Source organism: Eschrichtius robustus, chromosome 13 (assembly GCF_028021215.1).
Source record: "Eschrichtius robustus isolate mEscRob2 chromosome 13, mEscRob2.pri, whole genome shotgun sequence".
NCBI classification, from domain to species: Eukaryota; Metazoa; Chordata; class Mammalia; order Artiodactyla; family Eschrichtiidae; genus Eschrichtius; species Eschrichtius robustus.
The window spans coordinates 78,380,770-78,401,001 of NC_090836.1; positions in this window are offsets into that span (position 1 = coordinate 78,380,770).

A 20,232-nucleotide genomic window follows, 5' to 3' on the forward strand; every position below is an offset into this window, starting at 1 on the left:
ACCTATAAGAGAAAAGAATCTGAAAAAGAATATATATAAATATATATATATATATATATATATATATATATATATATATATATATATATATATATGTATAACTGAATCACTTTGCTGTACATGTGAAACTAACAGAACATTGTAAATCAACTATACTTCAATTTACAAAGAAAAAGCAGGGGGGGAAATGCTATCAAAGGTATTAAAAGGTAAACATTTTTTTCTTCCGTGGCCTCTCTCTTGACTTATCATGGTGTTTTTTATTTTTTATTTAATGTCATTCTAAGCAGAAAGATATTAAAATTTTAAATTATTTGCATGAACTTTACTGTTCATTTTTATATTGTGCAATGTCAGTTTTGAACGCAAATGTAAGAGCATATGCAGAATCGTTGAAATAACACAATTCATATTTCGTAGCTCATACGTTCATATGTATTTTGTTCTTACCAGAAGAGTGGAAACGCTGCCGTGTTTGCATTACTTCTTGATATATACACATTGTACCAACACTCTCTACATTCAGCTTACTGATGATTAAAGAGGAACTGAAAGGACAAGGAACTATGGGTTGCCCTATCTCTCCCTTTCCTTCTATGTCATCATTTTCAGTGAAAGTGTTTGGCTAATGCAGGGGAATAACAGGAGTAAAACATGATGGGATTCTTAAATTGATTATGTTTCTTAGAATCCCATTGCCTTTTTTCTCTGTTCAAAGCATGTTCTTGTTCAGGTTGTAAGTGTAGACTCTTGGGCTTTCAGTTTTAAATGTTACTTGTACTCGCTTTCAGTCTTGCTGAACTTGCCCACGTCATGGGTCCACCAGAAATCTGTGCTTACGGGGCATCACGAACACTATATGCAAATGGGGTGGCAAGGAATGGCAGACATACGTTTTGTGTATATCCTCTCTGCTCATGTGCATGCTCCATTGCCCCATGGAGCCTTGCTTATAAAATACAAGTTCTAAAATAAAATTCTTGAGAATTTCAAGATGGCGACAGCAGAGTATTAAAGCAAGTGTGGAGCCCCTCTAGCTGCACAAGGTTGTACGCCCATGAATCTGACCCTGCCTGGGAGTTATTAATCAGTGTGCCAAAGGAAGAAGGTTCTACAAGCCAAACTGTGTAAACTTTCTCCTATGTCTTAGTACCCTTAACCACTTAGCAACCTTCTTTGGCCAAGTGTTCAAATCCCACTCAAAAATCTTCAACTCACCCAGTCCTTAAGCTGAGGAAGAGAAGCCTCAGGCCATTATCTCAGATGTTCAGAATCAACTCAGCTTGTTTCTGATCTTAGTAACTGTACTTGTCTTCCCAGTGGCCGAGCTCCCACCCCACACTCCGGCTTTAGGCCCTAACTGGTCCTGTCTGTATTCACCTTTCATACCCCATCTGAGTCTATATCTTAGTATAAGTACTTTTAGGGTTAGTCTATAATTTAGTATAATACTCAAGAGCAAAACTTCAATGATAGAAAGCCCAATTATTTAAAATTCTCTATCCTTAGCTTTATGTGAGTTTTCCTTTTGTTTTTATTCAACATTCAACAAGTATTGGCCAAGTAGCTCCTGCCATGAGCAAGAGCTCTTTGTAGGACTGGGTGGGGGCAAAGGTAAAGATACTGTGGTCACTGACTTCCAGACAGTCATGCTCTAGCCTTGTGAGCCTGGAATGTTGTTACTAAATGTATCATTTAAATTAAGAAATGTTCTAGGCATCTCCTTCTCTTGGCTCCTTTCTATCCCAGAAGCGTGGTTTATGAGATAAATTTAAGGGCAGGTGCACTGGGGTCATTTTCCTAGATCAGCTCTCCATGCTCTTTCCTTAAGGGGTGATGCTTTTAATACAAACTACAACCTATATTCAAGTAAATAAAGTACACCCCTTAATCTTGAATGCTTGGCCAAAGTTTTCAAAACTCTCTAAGTATGGTTTTGTAACTGATTTCCAGACTTTACCTCAAAGAACTATACAAGGTTTCTAGTGTCTGTGGCTTCTTCCATTTCCCTTAACTCTTAATCAACCACTTCACTGTATGGAACTTCTCTTGGTTGCATTTTTAACTCCTTCTCTTTAAGAGCATTCTTGATTTCAATGCCAAGGGTGCAGAGGACTTCCTGTTCTAAATTTGAATTAGCAAAAGATTTGGCTTGAATGGTTGTAGAGCTGTAGACATACTTTAATACCACTTCTGACATGACAGTTCAGTTTTAAAGGTGGTGGATTGGAAAATTATAGTTAAAAGAACACTTTTCTCCAGAGTGGTGGTGACATGAGTCATGGGAGAGGGAAGGAGTTACTATTTATTTAAAATCACTTTTGTCTGTGACTTGGGAAATTGGATTATCATCAAGAATTCTGCCTCATCGTGGCCATAGTTCTATGTTATACTAATTAGTCATTTATTTATTCAACAAAGAGTTTCTTAAGGGTTTTACCGTGTGTCAGTTACTGTGCTAAACTTTGAGAATACAGCAGAGAAGACACAGCCCCTGCCATCTCTGCAGTAATTACAATGGAAGGGTTATGAAATGAAAGAAGAGTATGGTTAAGGCTAATAATAATCTGGTTTTGAGGATTAGGGAAGACTTTTTTTTTGATTTTTTTAAATTGAAGTATAGTTGATTTACAATGTCATGTTAGTTTCAGGTGTACAGCACAGTGATTCAGTTATACATACATATATATGTGTGTGTATATATATAGCTATTCTTTTTTAGGGAAAACTTTCTGAAACAAGATATAGTTAAGCATCTCAATCATTGGTTTTCAAATTTTAGAGAACCCTCTGATTCCATGGGTCTGAGACTAGCCAATAATTTGCATTTTAAACAATAGATAAGTCTAATGTAGAGGTTTTCAGAGTACTCTTCAAAAGATATTTAACGAAGCCGCTTTATATTTCCATTTTCGTTTCCATTTGTATTACTCCTGGAAAAAAATGCAATGGTATTTTTTTTCACAAAAAGATGCACACTTTGATAACACACTGCAGAGAGAGCCATTTGCCACTTTCATTTTCCTCCTGTAAAGAGAGTTGTGAGGTTTTGTCATGATGTTCGATCATCATAGAAGAGACCGAGAGCTATCATAAGGTTTGCTTCAAGACCCACCGTTATTGCAAAGATCTGAACCATGTTTAAAAAAAAAAAAATCTGAACCATGTTAGGTCAATAAATATTTTTGTAGAAAAGAATCATGTATTTTTCTTGAGAATATGGAAATGGGCTGTAAATGTGAATGCACATAAATATAATAAGAACTAGATGGATTAGACCACTTTCACTTTAACAGAATATTTTACTCAATTTCCTTAGCTTAGTAATTATTTTTTAAAAGATGTAGGTGTTTAGTAATATTTTAAAGACATATTTTTAAAAACATTGAAGTTGACGTTTTTGAATGAGCATTTCATTAGAACACAATCTAATTTCTAAATCCAGACCATGAAGGACTCAGCTAACAATTATAGTCTTGAAGGGGCTTCAAATCCACCTTAATGGTACTGTATCAACCAATGAACCAGAGGCCACACTTCAATTTTTAAATAGCGTATTAAATAATTAAACAGCATATCAAATTATGTTTCGGGTAACTGTCACAGCCTAATTTTTTAAGCACTCTTAAAAAAATTGTAAATGGTTCATTAGAGGTAGTTTTGAAGCCAAAAATGCTAACGCAAGTCACGTGGAAATCCTAAAAGGAACTTGGCATGAAACAAAGAATGAACTTGTAGCTGAAAATAGCAGATTAAACAAAAACTCAATCAGTGTGGCTATAACTGAAACATATGTACGTAGATGCAGTAGACTTTTATGGTAGACACACTGATGATCTAACTTTCTCTCTGTGTCAATTTTACATGCTTTAACAAATGCCTTCGTTTAACCAATTTCATGATTGATTCCACTATACCTTGCTGTGGCTGTGAATGAAAAATGTATTTCTTGACTTTTAAAACACCAGGCCAGGAGGTACAGAAAAAAATATTAATCTTTATATCTAATTTCCCATCTTTATTGACACAAATTCCTTTGTCTTACAACTGAAAGAAAGCTATTATTTTATGATGATCACCAGTATGCTTGTTAACTGTGCATTTTCCCCTGAGATATGCTTAAATTTTAAGGTAGTGCTAGTTATTTCCTTCATGAATTCCATTATTCTGAGTTCCAAAGAACATTAAGTATTAGTCAAAACCCAACATTTATGTGATGTAGATGTTATCACATTCTTTGCAGTGGCTGTTCTTTGTTGGTGTTCTAAAAATACTGTTTTCCATTTATATGACTTCAATTCTACATAATAAAATCATCTTTGGCTGAGAGGATATAATGGCAAAATTCCTATAATCACACAAGACTATACGTTTTACGTGGCATGCCTAATTGCATTTTTTAAGGAATAAAATGTTCTGGGGTTCTTTATTTTGAGATTGAGCCAGATGAGAGCATGGCCCAAGGAATCCAGAAAGAATTGAATCTAAAATGCTTAATCAGCTTCAAGTCTGTTCATCAGCATTGTAGTTCAACTGAAAAATAAATCCTAGTTGCAGGAATTTTAATTGATTACACCAGTTCAATCAAAACAACTACTTAATTCAGTGACCATCTCAGCTCAGTCATTTATTTGACTGGGCACGGAAGGCAGAGTTTAAAGCAAAAGGGTGGCAGTAAACTTAGTTTCCAGTTTCAGTTGTCACTACTAGTTATGTGACCTTGGGAAAAACATGTCACTTCTCTGGGCCTCCATTTCTATAAAATGATAGGAATGACATTTGATAATCCCTAACATCTTTCCTGGTTGGAAAATCCAATAAGTCATTTAAAGCAGTTGTTCTACCAGCATCATTAAAAGGCAACTCAGAAAAGACAGGATTGATGAAGGGTGTCAAAGACCTTGGCCTACTGACATGCACCTACTGTTCCTTATATGAAATGACTGACTCATCCCCGACCACCCAGCTTACTCATTCAGGGTTGATGTCTTCACAACATCTTTCAGGAGGGGAGATGAGACCCACTCTAATCTTTCTGAATCAATCATACAACAACTCAAAGGCAGCAGGTTCAAAACATCAGAGATGATAGATTCAGACCTGGGAATGTGCCAGTACAGCAGCCTCTTCTTCCTCCCTGTGAGTCTTGCAAAGATAAACAAAAGATAAACGAGATAAGTAGAAGATACTGGGGAAGGTGGAGGAGTGAGGCTCGAATTACCATCTGCAAATGTGCATATATCTGCAGGTGTCAGGGTCTGTGAATTCAGAATCTCCATAACCAACCAACCAACCAACCAACCAAAAGGAGAACATTTTCACACATAACATGTGAAAACTATATTACACTTACATTTCTTAGCCTCTCTGGAGTTGTGTGTGTGTGTGTGTGTGTGTGTGTGTGTATAATATGTATTACATATATATACACACACACAAATATAAGTCGCAAGTTTCAGAATGTGACTGAGCATGGCTGCTGCAATAAATATTAACCATAGAAATTTTAGGGCTAGGCTGGGTTTAAATTCCAGCCTTAATTCCATCCTGAAGAGTTACTGATATTAATATTTTCTGTAGTGCATTAGCGTGGAATCTAACTAAAACATTTCCTTGTGTGAAATGAATATTTTAAAGATCCGACTCATTCAAAGCATTCATCATTTCCTTTATAACTGATTTTCCTCTTAGACTATATAGCTCTTGGATCCTTCATAATATCACAAGGTTTTTCACAGTTCAGAGGTTACATATTCAACATGCAGTAGACTTAAATCTAAATTGGATTTTAAAATGTAACATTTTGAAACCAGAAGCAAATAAAAACACCATATTATTCGCAAAAGTATTTCTCAGAAGGCTATGTGGTAAAGAGGAGAGGTTCTGGGATTTGGTTTTACTGCACCTGGCGTGGGTTTTACTCTCAGTTCTAACGTAAACTCGGGAAATTAACTAAAATGTCAAGGAGCTCAATTCTGCCATCTGTAAAATGGGTTTTAATACTTTCCCCACCTACTTACAAAGGCAGTATTGAGATCAAAGAAACAAATTCATGTGAAATATAATGCTTAGGACACCCAAATTGGATTAAACCCCATGAAAACAACACTTTACTAACATGTGGAGTCTACTGAGCTTGTACTCTCCATCCTAAGACTGATATTAAAATTGTCGGTTGGGGGTTCAGCTATTCCAGGTGTCATTAACAGCAACAGAGGGGCTTTTTAATGCAAGGAATAATTGAGAATGATTGAATATACTACAGAATGAGAATGAGAAACAATTCACTGTAAGTTAATGATGTAACAGATGATAAAAGGGTGGGCCTTGTGCTAACATCCAGTTCCTCCCTACTGGGAATTCAATCATTTCTCTGCCTTGTGTGGTCTGTAATCCCTTATCTGTCCATCTCCAGATTTTGTATCTCCTAATGTTTGTCATCTGTGTTTCCTGTAATTATGCAGACTCATTGGAACGGTTAGTTTCCTATATCTGGCTGTTTGCACTTTAACTAGAGATAATTTCCAGGTTCCATGGAATTTGCATCTGGTGAGTTGCACATCCCTGCTGTCCTCTGGGAAACCTGGAAACACTGGTTATTTCCTATAGGGAATGTTAATGCTATGCGTGCTTCCTGTTCTGTTTGGTTCTATTTATTGAATGTCTACTGAATGTTTAAGATTGTTTGGAGCCCATTGGATGCAAACATGCAACACCTGTGAGGTATTACCTGTGAGGAACACAATCTACCTCTCTATCCTTTCCTGTACAGGATTGCATTTTTCTGAGCTGTTTTGTGAGGATAGGAGGGGTTAGACATGCCCGAATTTTTGGCAAGATGAGAAAATCGTTTATGGTGAGTGACTTGAAAATTACCCCACTGTTGTTCAGAATTTATGAAGTCGAAGGTACATCCTGGGTCTCCTCATCCTCCTTATCATTATTTTCATTTTAATTGTTGTTTATTGAGTATCTAATATGTGCTGAGTGTTTTATATGTGTAATCTCATGTAATCCCCATAAAGACTCTTTAAAGTATGTTATTTGACAGATGCAAAAACACACGTGTAAAGAGGTGATTTCACCTCTTCCCCAAGGTCACACAGCTAGCTGGACTCAAGGTCATGTTTTAATCCTAGTCCCATCTGCCTTTCGCCAAAGCCATGATTTAATCACACTCCTCCTTCATGCCCCTTGTCCACCCCAACTGTAGCCACTCAGGACTGTAATGTTGAACTTTTTAGTGTCTATTTTAAAGGCAAATTGTTTTCAGAGTTAAAGGTTTTAGTTAAATATAGGCTTTCATTAAGATTTGCTTCCAAAGCGTACACTTAACAATACAGAGATGGAGTCTTCACTTTAATCCTTTAAAAATGTTATCAATATGTGTTCTTAACATCATAAATTTTCAGCGTAAGACACAGTATTAAAGAGCATTTAATTGATGCTTGAATTTCCTCTATAGCATTTTTGGTGTCAAGCTTCATCTCTGAACAAAGCGTTCCCACTGTCTGCCCAGGCATCCCAATTCCCTCCTTGGACATTTGAGGCTTTGAGACGGAATCTCTGGTCACTGAGCAATAATGTTGGTGTTGGACTGGAAGGTGTTGGCCCAGGGAAGTCACAGGTAATCAATACCTGGACACAGGATGTACTTCAGTCATTAGGATTGGTGTTGAGAAATTTCTTTTGTCTTGCTCTCACTCGTTTAGATTATTGGCCACTAAAATACAGAAATGTAAACTTGCCTAAGAGTTTACTATTCCACCATTTGCATTCTTTCCCCAACGGAAAATGTCTACCTTGAATGGCAGGATTCTGAAAGACTCAGCTTTATAATCACAACACATTGATGAGTCTTTATTGATGACTAGTGATGATAGTAAGCTAAATTTTCTTTATGCATTGTCAGACATCGTGTTAAGTGTTTAGGGCCTTCTTTTGTTTAATCTCATGAAAAGGAAATACCACCTACGGATGTGATGAGGACTAAATGAGATAAGACAGAAAAAGCACTTAAAACCATGCCTGTCTGGATTCCCTATAATCCTTGGTGAATGTAGCCATGATTATGATCAGTTACTTCCTTACTCTTAAAGGGGAGGCTGGAGCAGGCTGGTAATGGATAATCGCCCTCAATATTAACTCACATTTTTTACTTGATACCATTTTCAACCTGCTGTGAAACTCTATCCAGACCCTAATGTGACCCTGTATCTACTCTGCTGGCAATTTCAACATGAAATGTTCTACCTTTCACTGCTGATCAAGTCTGTCTGGGGCAGAGGCTGATCTGAGGTCTGATCACAGTGAAAGAGAACCTACTGCCAATAATAAACAGTGAGACTGGCCAGACATGATCAGAGACTTGACCTTAAAGTGTTGACACAAGAGCTGGAGGATTTGAATACCGGGAATGAGCAAGTCACAACAGCTCCTGCAGGCCTCGGGACTAAGGTATAGACAATGACACGCATTTCAGTAATAGAGTCCACACAATGTATCACTGGGAAACCAGGAACCAGCCCACAACACTCAGCATTCTTAACTTGTTTACCCAGAAACTAAAGGAAGAAGAAGTCAGTGATTAATAAAAAAAATGTTTCATGAACAAGCTTACTGTTGGGTGCAATTTCCTTTACTGAATCCCAGAATTTCCACCCACCACCAATCTTGATTTATAATAATGCATCCATAAGTCTCATCTCCAGCATGGGAAACTAGAAGAGGGCGCTCCCTGTTTTCTTTTAACATGGTGAGAAGAATATCTGGGGGCAGTAGGTAATCTTTCAAATTAATTAATTATAGTGTGTGAAATTGGAAATGCCATATAAGAACATAAAAAAAGCTCAATACTACTTTTCCAGATTCCAATCAACTCTGTATTTGTAAAAATGCTCTGAGTTAGAAAAATTTTGAATGGAAAAGGGATTGAAACTTACCTAATAGAAAACCTTTCATAGTGGTTTGGCAATTCCAAGATTATCTAGGTCAGACTGCATGGCCTCAAGATCATAGTGAATTAGTAATTTCTTAGGCAGAAATTGCCAGAAAACAGGAGAAAATCAGATGCATAAGTAGAGATTTGTGAAAATTGGGAATGACAGGAAAAGGAAAACTTGATTTCTTACTATGTGTATTAGGCACTTCATTTAAAAATTAACCTTGTTTACTTTTTAAAATCAAAACAATACATGTCCAAAATTTTAAAACTCAAATACAGTAACAAACCTTTTACAACCAACTTCTCTCCCCCTCAATCCCAAATCCATTCTCACTTTCAACCATTTTAGCAGTATCTTTTGCTATTTACTCCCATATGTTATACAATACATTCATGATGCTTTTTGATTATTTTAAAAAGTTTTAGACATTGCCTACTGAATAATGATTTCCTGTAGGGAAAATGAGGAATCTCCCTCTTATCTCAACCCCTTTCCCCAGAGACCTGATATGATTCTATCCAAATTTCTAGTTAAATCAGTAAAGTTAGGACAGCCCACAAAGGCTGATCCAGGGTGAAGAATTGAAGGGAATGATGACTTTTTTCACTTGGCTACTTGTTTTTACTTGAATTTACTGTCAAAGCAGCAAATTAGCAATGCAAAATATATACCCAAGCATCAGGCTACAATTATATGGACAACTGGTCTTCTGTGCCTTTCTTTGTTTCTCTCCGAGGTACAGACTGAGTTCAAGGTTTCAGCAGTCCACACATTGTCCGGACTCCTGCAGGTCAGACGAAGCTGGACCTGGAGGTCACAGCTCTTGAGCTTGCCTTTGGTGATGGTGGTGGGCACTGAGGCTATGTCAGCACTCCAGGCCTACACAATTATTATAATTGGTTGGTCTATAAAATAATTCTATTCAGAAAATATTTTTTAAATTTTGTCTAAAAATTCAAAATAATATGTATTCATACACAGTAAAGTTTTTAAAAATCCTTTTATGATTATATAAATATTAAAAATAATAAGAGAACAATTATTCTTGGTACCTATTTCTATAATTTAATCATTTAAAGTTATACCTAGATCTAATATCAAGACACTGGAAAATTTATGAAGAGTGCAATTTTTAATGGTCTTATTATTTTCGTTTTTTTCCACAAAATTGCCTACAGTCTTCCTTAAGGTTGCATTTTTTAGCGGTTAATAAATTTGACATCTTGACAACCTTAACTGACTTTTCTCTGTTGACCATAAATCTTTTACTGAGAAAATACTCTCTCTAAAGCTACTGAGGTATTTTGTAATTGCAGAGTAAATTCTGCTCAATGAAGGATAGTCTTATGGGAGTTTATTGAATTGGATAAATATTTTATTCTAACTATTTTAAACATACTGCCTTATACCCCTAATTCAGAGTGCTTCCTTTTTCAAATATTTTTAGGAAACAAGACACATCAAATAGGCTTTCTCTATTTTTGCAGTTATTTTAATTTTTTACCACATTTAGATGCTGCAGCATCATGTCTTCTTAATTTTATTGCATTCCATTCTAAAGAAGGAGTCCATAAAAAGATTTTTCTTACAAGTTGAAATATTTCAAAATACAACTATAGAATTTCAAAATTAAATTCTGTTCACCATGTGAGCTACCATCATTTAATTTGCTCAATTCCTTCCTTGCTTTTGTAGAAATAAATTATAATGTCTTTTCATATGCAAAGTTTGTTTTTAAGAATTGCAGTTACCAAAAGCTTCAAAAGCCAGTTTGAAGCTCCTTTACTTTTTAATATTTTAATAAAAGTTTTCTAACTATCTCTGAACAAAATTTAGAGTTATTTTCAAAACAGAAGTTTAATGCCATGGTAGAATATTTATAATGGTACAAAAAGTAGTATGTATATATATTATATATATATAAAACTACTAGTATATATACAAGTGCAATATTATTCAGCCATAAAAAGAAAATCCTGCTACTTATGACAACATGGATGGACTTTGAGGGTATTATGCTAGTGAATGTCAGACAAAAAAAGACAAATACTGTATAATCTCACTTATATGTAGAATCTAAAAAAACGCTGAACTCATGGAAACAGAGTAGATGGTGGTCGTCAGGATCTGGGAGTGGGGGAAATGAGATGTTGGTCAAAGGTCACTAACTTACAGTTAGAAGATGAATAAGTTCTGAGGAGCTAATCTACAGCATAGTAACTATAGTTAACAATACTGTTTTATATACTTGAAAATTGCTGAGAGAGTAGATCTTAGATGTTCTCACTACGGAAAAAAATAGTAGTTATGTGAGGGGATGGATGTGTTAACGAACCTTCCTGTGGCAATCATTTCTCAGTATACATGTGTATCAAATCATCACGTTATACACCTTAAACTTACACAATGTTATAGATCAATTATATCTCAATAAAGCTGGAGGTAAAAAGTGAGGAAGAGAAAGATGGGTAACTGTTGATTATCTTTCAGGTTTAACTACGAGTTAAAGTGAGTATCCTGATTATTACACGTGCATCTCATACACTGCAGACAAAACTTTTAGCAGAAGCTGAAAATACAAAGTGGAGACCTATGAAACCACTATGGCTGATTTCAGTGCCTCAACTAATGATAATAATTCGTTAAGAAATGACAAATTCTAAACAAATTGCAGAACAAAGGGGATGCCAGGACAACGTGTAAACTGGGCCTATTTCAGGCAAACTAGGATATTTGGTCACCCTATTGACATGTGACCTGTTTATTCTCTCTGGAAGCCTTTAGGGTCTTATCTTTGGCCCTGCTGTTCTATATTGTTGCGATACTATATCTTGGTGTGTGCCTTTTTGTGTTTTGTTTTTTGGTTTGTTCTTCTATCTGGAAACTCATTCATGACCTTCATTTTCTTATATTATTTTTTTGATAAATTCCTTCCCTCTGTTTTCTTTGTTCTGTCTTTTAGAACACAGAAAGGACACATCTCTTGGATTGATTCTTAGATTTTCTTGTCTTTTATCTCCTATTGTTTTCATATTCTTGTCTTGTTTCTTTATTCTCAGGGAAACTTTCCTAATATTATTCTCTAAACTTTTAATTAGATGTCTTAATTCAGTGGCATATTTTAAATTTCCGTTATTCATTCCTCTTACAATTGTTTCATTTTATTAAACATTTTATCTTTCTGGGGATAGTAATTGTAACATTTTGAAGTTTTTTTCTACTTTCTGTACTATTTCAATACCCTATGATTTTCTTTTTTGTTGTTGTTTGGTTTTGTTCCTTATATTTTTTTCTCATACTCTGGAGGTATTTGTTATCTCTTTGAATCTGAGGCACTGAAAAGCTACCCAGATATACTCTGTGTGTGACAGTCTTTTAACTGGTCAACTTTATAGTAGATTAATCTGCCTTTTCTTTTTTATTCCTGTATTTCTCCCTCTTTCCTTCCCTTCTTTCTTTACTTCTTTTATTATACTAATACTTAAATATATTCTCCCTGTAAGATATAAACAGCTGCCCATACTTCTTTGACCACTTAAGTTTGATCCTAAAACTTATACTTCAGATCCTATTTAGTTTCCAGGAATTGAGAAACTTTAATGAAGTAAGAATTTCATATGGCTTAAAATATATATTGTGTGGCATAGACAGAGAATGAAGTGTTCTGCTTAATAAAATACTATGATTAACAAGTAATCAAATATAAATCACGAAAGGAGTACCAATTTCCAAATATCTAGACAAAAATGCAACACATTGAACAGTATTTTTCTACAGAGAGTCATTAATTATTTTCTTGGTTATCCAAGAGACATTTTAGAACCATGGAGGACCTGTGTATTTTCATTCTGAATACTATTATATTACAGGTGTGTCAATATAATAGTAATAGTCAATAAAGTGTTTTATTGTATTCTAATGAATAATAGAATTTCCTATAGTGAAATTATTACAATCTCGTGCATTCTGGTGATTTCTATCATCTATATCAGGGTCAGCAAATGTATTATGTAAAGGGCTAGATAGTAAATAATGTTGGCTTTGTGGGCATAACAGTTTGTTGAAATTACTCAACATTTATACTGCAAAGCAGCTGCAGATAATATGTAAACAAATGAGAGTAGCTGCATTCCAATAAAACTTTACTTATAAAACAGGTGGAAGGCCAGATAAACTATAAGGCTAGCTTTGGCCAGAATAGTCTTATAGCCTGTAAGGCTATAGTTTGATGATCTCTGATCTATATGCATATAATTTCCAATCCAAATTTCTACTGCATTTTAAAATGTTTCTCTTTAGTTTTAACATTTCTCTTTAATTATATTTCTAACACTAGCACCTTAAACTCAAAAAGATCAAAAACAAGGCTCAGAATGTCCATACCAATCATATGGCTGTACCACCACATCCATTTCTCTCATTTTTCTTTCATTCTTTGTTCTCCAAAGTGCATTCCTCTTCCTCACCCTCCAGTTCTTCCAATCGATTCTTAGTTCTCTTGTTTCTACTTTCATGATATATTTCACATCTGTCTTTTTTTACTACATTTCCTTTGTCACCATCTTTCATTAGCTTGTCTTTTAGGTTTTCATTAATTTGTCTGGATTCTCACTGTGGTCTCATATGTGGCATCTCTACTTCTATGCTGTATCCTTTCTAGTTCTACTTACCCACAGCTGCCAGCTTAATCTTCCCATAGCATAGGGCTGATCCTACCACTTCCTAGCTTGGGAGCCATCATCAGTTCCTTTTTAACTAAGAACAAAGCCCCAAACCCAAATCTTTCATGATCTGGACCTACTCCATTTTACCAAATATCATTTCTCACTTCATTGTCTTATGAGCTCAATTTTAGCTAAAGTAGACAACTTGCTTTACCTCTCATGCAAACCCTGTGCTTTCCATTCTTCCCATCCTATACATTTGCTTGTGCTATATGCTTATTTGTCTAGTACCACAGCAGCCAACATGGTAGGCATTAGCCATGAAGCTGCTGAGTTAACATTTCACATGCTCAGTAGCCATATGTTATACAGTATCTACCATGTTATACAAGGAAGATGTAGAATATTTTCATCATTGCAGAAAGTTTTGTTGAGCAGCGCTGGCCTAAGATACACTGCTCACATTGTCTCCCATTTAATCCTATATGATCTTTATTGCCTAGCTCAAATAACAACTCCTCTATTGACCCACTGCTTTTTGTAATAGCATTTTATCTGTGTTGGTGTTATGGCACTTACCACTTTCCATCTAGAAATACACTGTGACTTAAATACATGTTATGCTCTAGACTGTTATTTCTATTTGTTCATTCTTTTGTTTCCTTGTTAACAACTAATCCAGTGCCACGTACATAGTAGATGTTCAAAAAGGATTTGTTGACAGGTCTCACTGAAACATTCTCTAAAGCTTTGTAAAAATGGAAATATTTCCATAACAAAGAGTAATAACTGCTTCACAAACTTACCAGTGAGAATTAGCATAAAATTTGAGACATGGAAACTATATTTAAATGATATCCTATTTTAGAAAGCCTAATGATAAATCAACATGATTTCCATAAATTGTGATTGATTTTCATCGGCTTGGGGAGGCAACATAGCATAATGAAAAGAAGATGGATGTGAGTACGATTGCCCTATATCAGAACCCTGTTTCCATCAATTACTGACTCAGCTTAGCCAAGTTACTTAATTTCTCAGCCTCGTGGAGACGGTAATAGCTACCTGCATTAGTTGAAACTCTTTGATAGCAAATGGCAGAAAAAGAAATCAAACTAGCTTTTTCAGAAAAAGATATTAATGGACTCACGTAACTGAAAAAGCCCAGTGTTTTCAACATCAGTGGACCTGTGTTCTCAAATAATGCCATAGCTTCATTTGAGGCAGGCTCTTGCTACCGAGTAGTGAGATGACCACTGGAAGCTGAAAGGATCACATGTTCTTTACAACTCAGGATCCAAGAGGAAGAAAAGCTCCAGAAAATGTCTCAGGAGGTACTCTCATTGGTCCGTCTTTCGTTAGGAACATTTTTGAATCATCTGTGGCTAACAGATGGAGAGTCAGGCCAAGCCTGGGTCAAATGACCAAACTGAGGCCTATGGTGAGGAAAACAGGCCCACCGAACAATATGGATGGTGCAGGATTGCTACAGAATGGAGGCTGGTTCTCCAAAAGAAGGAACACTAGACAGACAAAACTGGTTATGTCCTCTAATTTAGGGGTGCCACATTCCACAGCTGCAGCAGGCACTCTCTTCATTGTACTCTGTGTGAATGGTGCCTGTTAGATTTGGGCAATGTGTAGGATCTCTCTCCCTTATAGGTTTGTAGTGATGATTAAATGGTATAATATAAATTAAATGACCAGCAATTAATAGATACTCAAAAAGTCTTCTTTTTTTTATTCTTTTGCATCTTTCTTTCCCCACTTAAACTGAGAAAAGGCATCAGTAGTGATTAAGGTCTGGATTAAACCCCTCCAGATTTACTAGCACTTGCTCTGAAATAACAGAGAAAGAAATTATAGTTTCCTCCAATATTTGTACCTCAAAGAGCAATCTTCAGTCAATACAGAGGGTTATGACTCTAGTAAGATTAAATAAGTTACAGATGGTCCTTTATGTTATTATTAGTGCCTCCAGAAATGCCAAATTAATGCAAAATTGCTTAGTAAATATCCTATAATTCAAATATTATGATAGTTAGAACTCTGGTCTCCATTCACCTTTACTTTTACCAGAGAATGGTCCTATTTGTAGTTTAACTTTCAACAGATTAACATTTATCAATTTAACAGTTTAACATTAAAATTGCCCTTTTTCTGCTAATGCAGAAACTTTCAAATTATAACAAAGAAATAAGTAACACAAAGAAATTTTTCTCTCTCAAATAAGTCCAGAAGTAGGAAGTTCAGAGGTTGGTATGATAGTTCCATGGTATCATTAGATACCCAAGTTTCTTACAGCTTTCTGTTCCCACATCTTTAGAATATGGCCCCATCTTCATGTTCTCAAGAAGGCTGTCAGAGCTCCAGCCATCATATCCACTGTTCATAAAGGCTGGAGGGAAAGGGAAAGAGCAAAAGGGTACCCGCCAAAGGATTTAGTCCTCTTTGAAGAGCTTTCTTGGACACCTCATATTGTGTCTTCTTTTGGCTAGATCTGTTATGTTAGGTAAAATGAAAGCTAGGTAATTTAGTTTTTATTGATTTAAGCTAGGCATATTGCTGCCCCCAATAAAAATTGGAGCTTCATTAATAAGAAAAAAGGAGAGCATGGCTACTGAGCTAGTAACTAGCAGGCTCTCTCACATACAAATTATCAGTATCTCTAAGGTCTTGTTTGAATAAAAGGTTTTAAACCTTAAAGAAAAAAAATCTGAAAACCACTGATGTAATCAAACCCTAAGAAAAGAACAGCCATGTGTGTTTAATTTAATAGAATGATGCTCAAAAAAGGCAGGATGACTGTGCCATTCACACCTTAGGTTCAAAAGCGTTACACTCAACCCTGTTCATTATGGACATTTTGAATAATTAGTAATACTGATGGTCACTTTTTACCACTTCCTTTAGAGGCCTTTGAAAATTGAGTTTGTAGCTTTATGCATGTGTTCCCATTCGTCATTGCCTTCTCAGGGTGTCCCTGTACCCATTGGGACCAAGAGATGACTGAAAATGCAGTCAAATAGGAAATGCATGATGTGTGCAATTCCACATCTTGGAACTGCCATTGAAGCCCAGGCTGGCTTCTGGGGATTCCTGGGCCCATGCTCTGGTCCCTCCATAATCGCGGGGTAGTGATTATGTTAGCAAAGGAAATGGCTCATTCATGTGGTTGGGAACCAGATTGAACATTTGGAAAACACACACATATTTAAATAAACGAAAATGGGTTTTCTGCTCAAGACACCAAGCTGGTTTGCCTGTGACATCAGCTTGCTTTGAAGAGGGGAGGGAATCATTTTTACAAGCACTTATTCAGATTGTAAAAGTTATGTTTTGCTTTGATTTTAACAGTCTCAAGAAAAGGGTTTATTGCAGGATCTTCTTTCTTCACTGCCTGTTTGAATTCTACATGTTCTTCAAGGGCCAGCGTCAGTCTCATCTTCAAGCAGTTTACCAGATCGCTCAAGTCCTCACAATCTCTCCTGCTTCTAAAACATGGTTCCATTCACTGGCGGTACAGATCATGTATTCGGCATGCATCACACATTGCTTTGTTGTGTTAGTTGTCTTTTCCTATTTGTGTCTCCCATCTCCCTAATTGAATTTAAGGCCTCTAAGGTCTAGGGGACCATATAATGTATTATCCAAATTGGGACACTTTTGAGAGTAAAAAGAGATGTTATTAATAATTACATCAGGACCCCTGGCACGAACCTGAACTGTCTAAGCAAATTTTAATGTGTGGCCATTCTTTTAAGGTCCAAGGCCATTATTTACTCTTTCTCTTTCTTATCACCCACAGGACCTCGTGTAATTCTTGTGCAAGCAGACATTAAAGTCTTAAAAATAAATACCTTAGCGAGGCAGCAAACAATTTCTCGTAAAACAGCTGTGAAATGGATGAAAGATGGGACAGGACCCTATGGGTGGGAGATTTAATAGTCCAATATAGGAAGTAACCACAAAGTAGAAGGCTTTAAATAATCAGATAAAGACTGTTCACAGTAGAAACCAGCCTAGAATTTATATTTTTACCACCAAAAGGCACCCTCACGGCAAGAATAGAGAAGGGAAAGTGTTTTTAAGGGGCATTTTTTGTAGAGCATGTTCTTGTTTCAGAAGCATCACACTTCCTAATCATCACATGAACACCCGCATCTGTCTGAGCAGGAGGAAATAAGAACAGAATTAGAGAGAAACAGAGACCCTCAGCCAAGACACTATAATTCTCTGCAGTTCCCTTTACTGATAGAAAGTTTCAAATTGTCTGGTGTGGCCCAGCTGAGGACGAGAACAAAATAGATCTTCCTCAATGGAGAACGACATCTGAACCACAGGTTCTCTATCCTAGGGTATATTTTACATACATCCCAACATTTTGGAAAACTCTCATTGCTGCTGTTGAAAGTGACATGAAGTGGTATTTTCCTCCTTAATTGACCCCAACTAAATATATATTTCTGAACTCCCAAAGCATTTGCTTTACATCGTTTTAAAACAACACTTAAAACGTCTGCTTTACACTTTTCTTATATCCCCCCTCCTGGCCTCCATCAGATTATAAAATCTCCTTGAGAACAGAGTCTGAGTTCTTCCTGAGTTTGTATCTACTAGGCTGACTGGGTAATTTTTGAGAGTGAAGGGTTCAGTGGCTCTAAGCAGACAGGACATAGGGCAACTGGCATAAACCAGGACTCTTCTGCACAAAACAGAATATATGCCCCTCCCCCTCCCACTTAACACCTACACAGTGTCCTGCACACTTTAGGGACTGTGTGAATATTGGTTGTCGTGAGCTTAAGTTGCTTCCAACTGGAAGTATTTTGAGCTTAACGTAAAGCCCCAATTCCATTGCTTTGTCTATGACAACTGCTTGTCCTTAATGGCCTGTTGTAAGATAAATTCCAGGTCAAGTCCAGAACTAAAGGCATTTCTTACTTGAAGCCTTAACAAAAAGAAACCCAAGGCTACCAATAAATGCCATACTGTTTCCCTGATTCCAAAGATTTAAATAGTCCCCTACTGATATCTGAAACAACATGAGGTTCCTTTAAGAGAACCCCAGACCTAGAATTCTGACTTATACACATGATAGATTGAGAAAACTAAACAACACTGGCATTATGGTATTAACAATCATACTGAAAACATGGTTCTAGCAAAGATTTATCCCAACACATGCTGGATTTTAGAAATACAACGTGGGGAAAAAAAACAGGATTTTGAGGCAAGCCACCTATGTTTATCTTAATTCTGTCCCTTCTCTTCAAATAATATCTCATCTGAAAATCAGGGACAATAATAATAGTACCTCTGTCTGAAGAGCCTTTGGGATAATTAAATGAGATAATGTATGTGGAAGTGTTATAAACTCCAAAACACTCTAAGGATACACATTCGCTTTTTCATTGCCTATTTGAATCGACTCTTTCAATTCTGTCTCTCCAAGTAGCCTAAGGCTGGGCCACCAGAATACAAACGTACAGCTACAAGGTTTAAAAAAAAAAAAACCAGCAAAACAACTATTTGTTACATGATACCTGACAACAGTTGGACAGACTTTTCCCCCAAATTAAATGAAGTGTTTTGGCAGCCTATAAATGCAGCCTAAAGTACAGCAAGGGAAGAGAGCTGTTTTCCTTAGGGAGAGTGTAATTTTAACAGAAGTTCAACTTACATATTTTAAGATCGGTATTTTGAATCTCTCTGTTAAGTGCAAAATGAATATAATTAGTTATGAGATACCTTGCCCTTGGCTACACAGTATGCATTAAGCCACGGCATAATATCATTCACAAGCTATTCATACTCTCTGGTATATTTCAGGACTTCCTGTGCTGTAGTCTCTTAACGCAAATACTGTATATAGTTTCAGAACCTAACAGTTGTTCCTTCAATGGTTAGGAGTGGGTGCCACACATCTGGGGCCTTCAAATAGTCTAGCCAGACGTATACATTCCTTATGAACAGGATCTACATCTTTTCATGTATGGGTCCCTGACATGTAAACAAAACCTGGCACAACAAAGTAACTGTGTGTAGAATAAATAACAGAAGAGGCAGAGCTCTGATGCAATATTCCAGAGATGCAATGCCCAGAAAATGATCATTTTGAAGTATTTTAGAGCCCCAACCTACCTGGAACCTCCATTTCCCCCCCATTTATCCTCCAGAAGTGGCCACTGTGTTACAGCTGTGATTACTGAGTGGTTATGGTGCAGCTGTAAGTGGACGTGCCCTTCCTGGTATCTGCTAACTTTGTGACCATTATCCCAGTGTGTAAAGCATGGGGTTCTGCAAGGTCACTAGAGAAAAGGTGAGTATGGGGCCCAGCATGAGCAGGTGGCCCAGAGCCTGTGTCAACAGGGAGCTGTTTCTTAATAATTCATGTTATCAAGTATGTTCACATATTGAAAACCAAAAAAAAGTTGGGCTTCCTCTTATGTGGTTTTCCTAAGTTCTGCTCTTTTCAACCTAAAAGAGCTAACTTAAGGAAAAGTGAAGAATACAGTATACATGATTTCTTCTGTTTGTGAAGCCTTACACAGGAAATAATGCTATGCCTGTTTCTAGAATATGGTTAGACGTTCACAGCACAGAGACAAGATCTGTAGCTT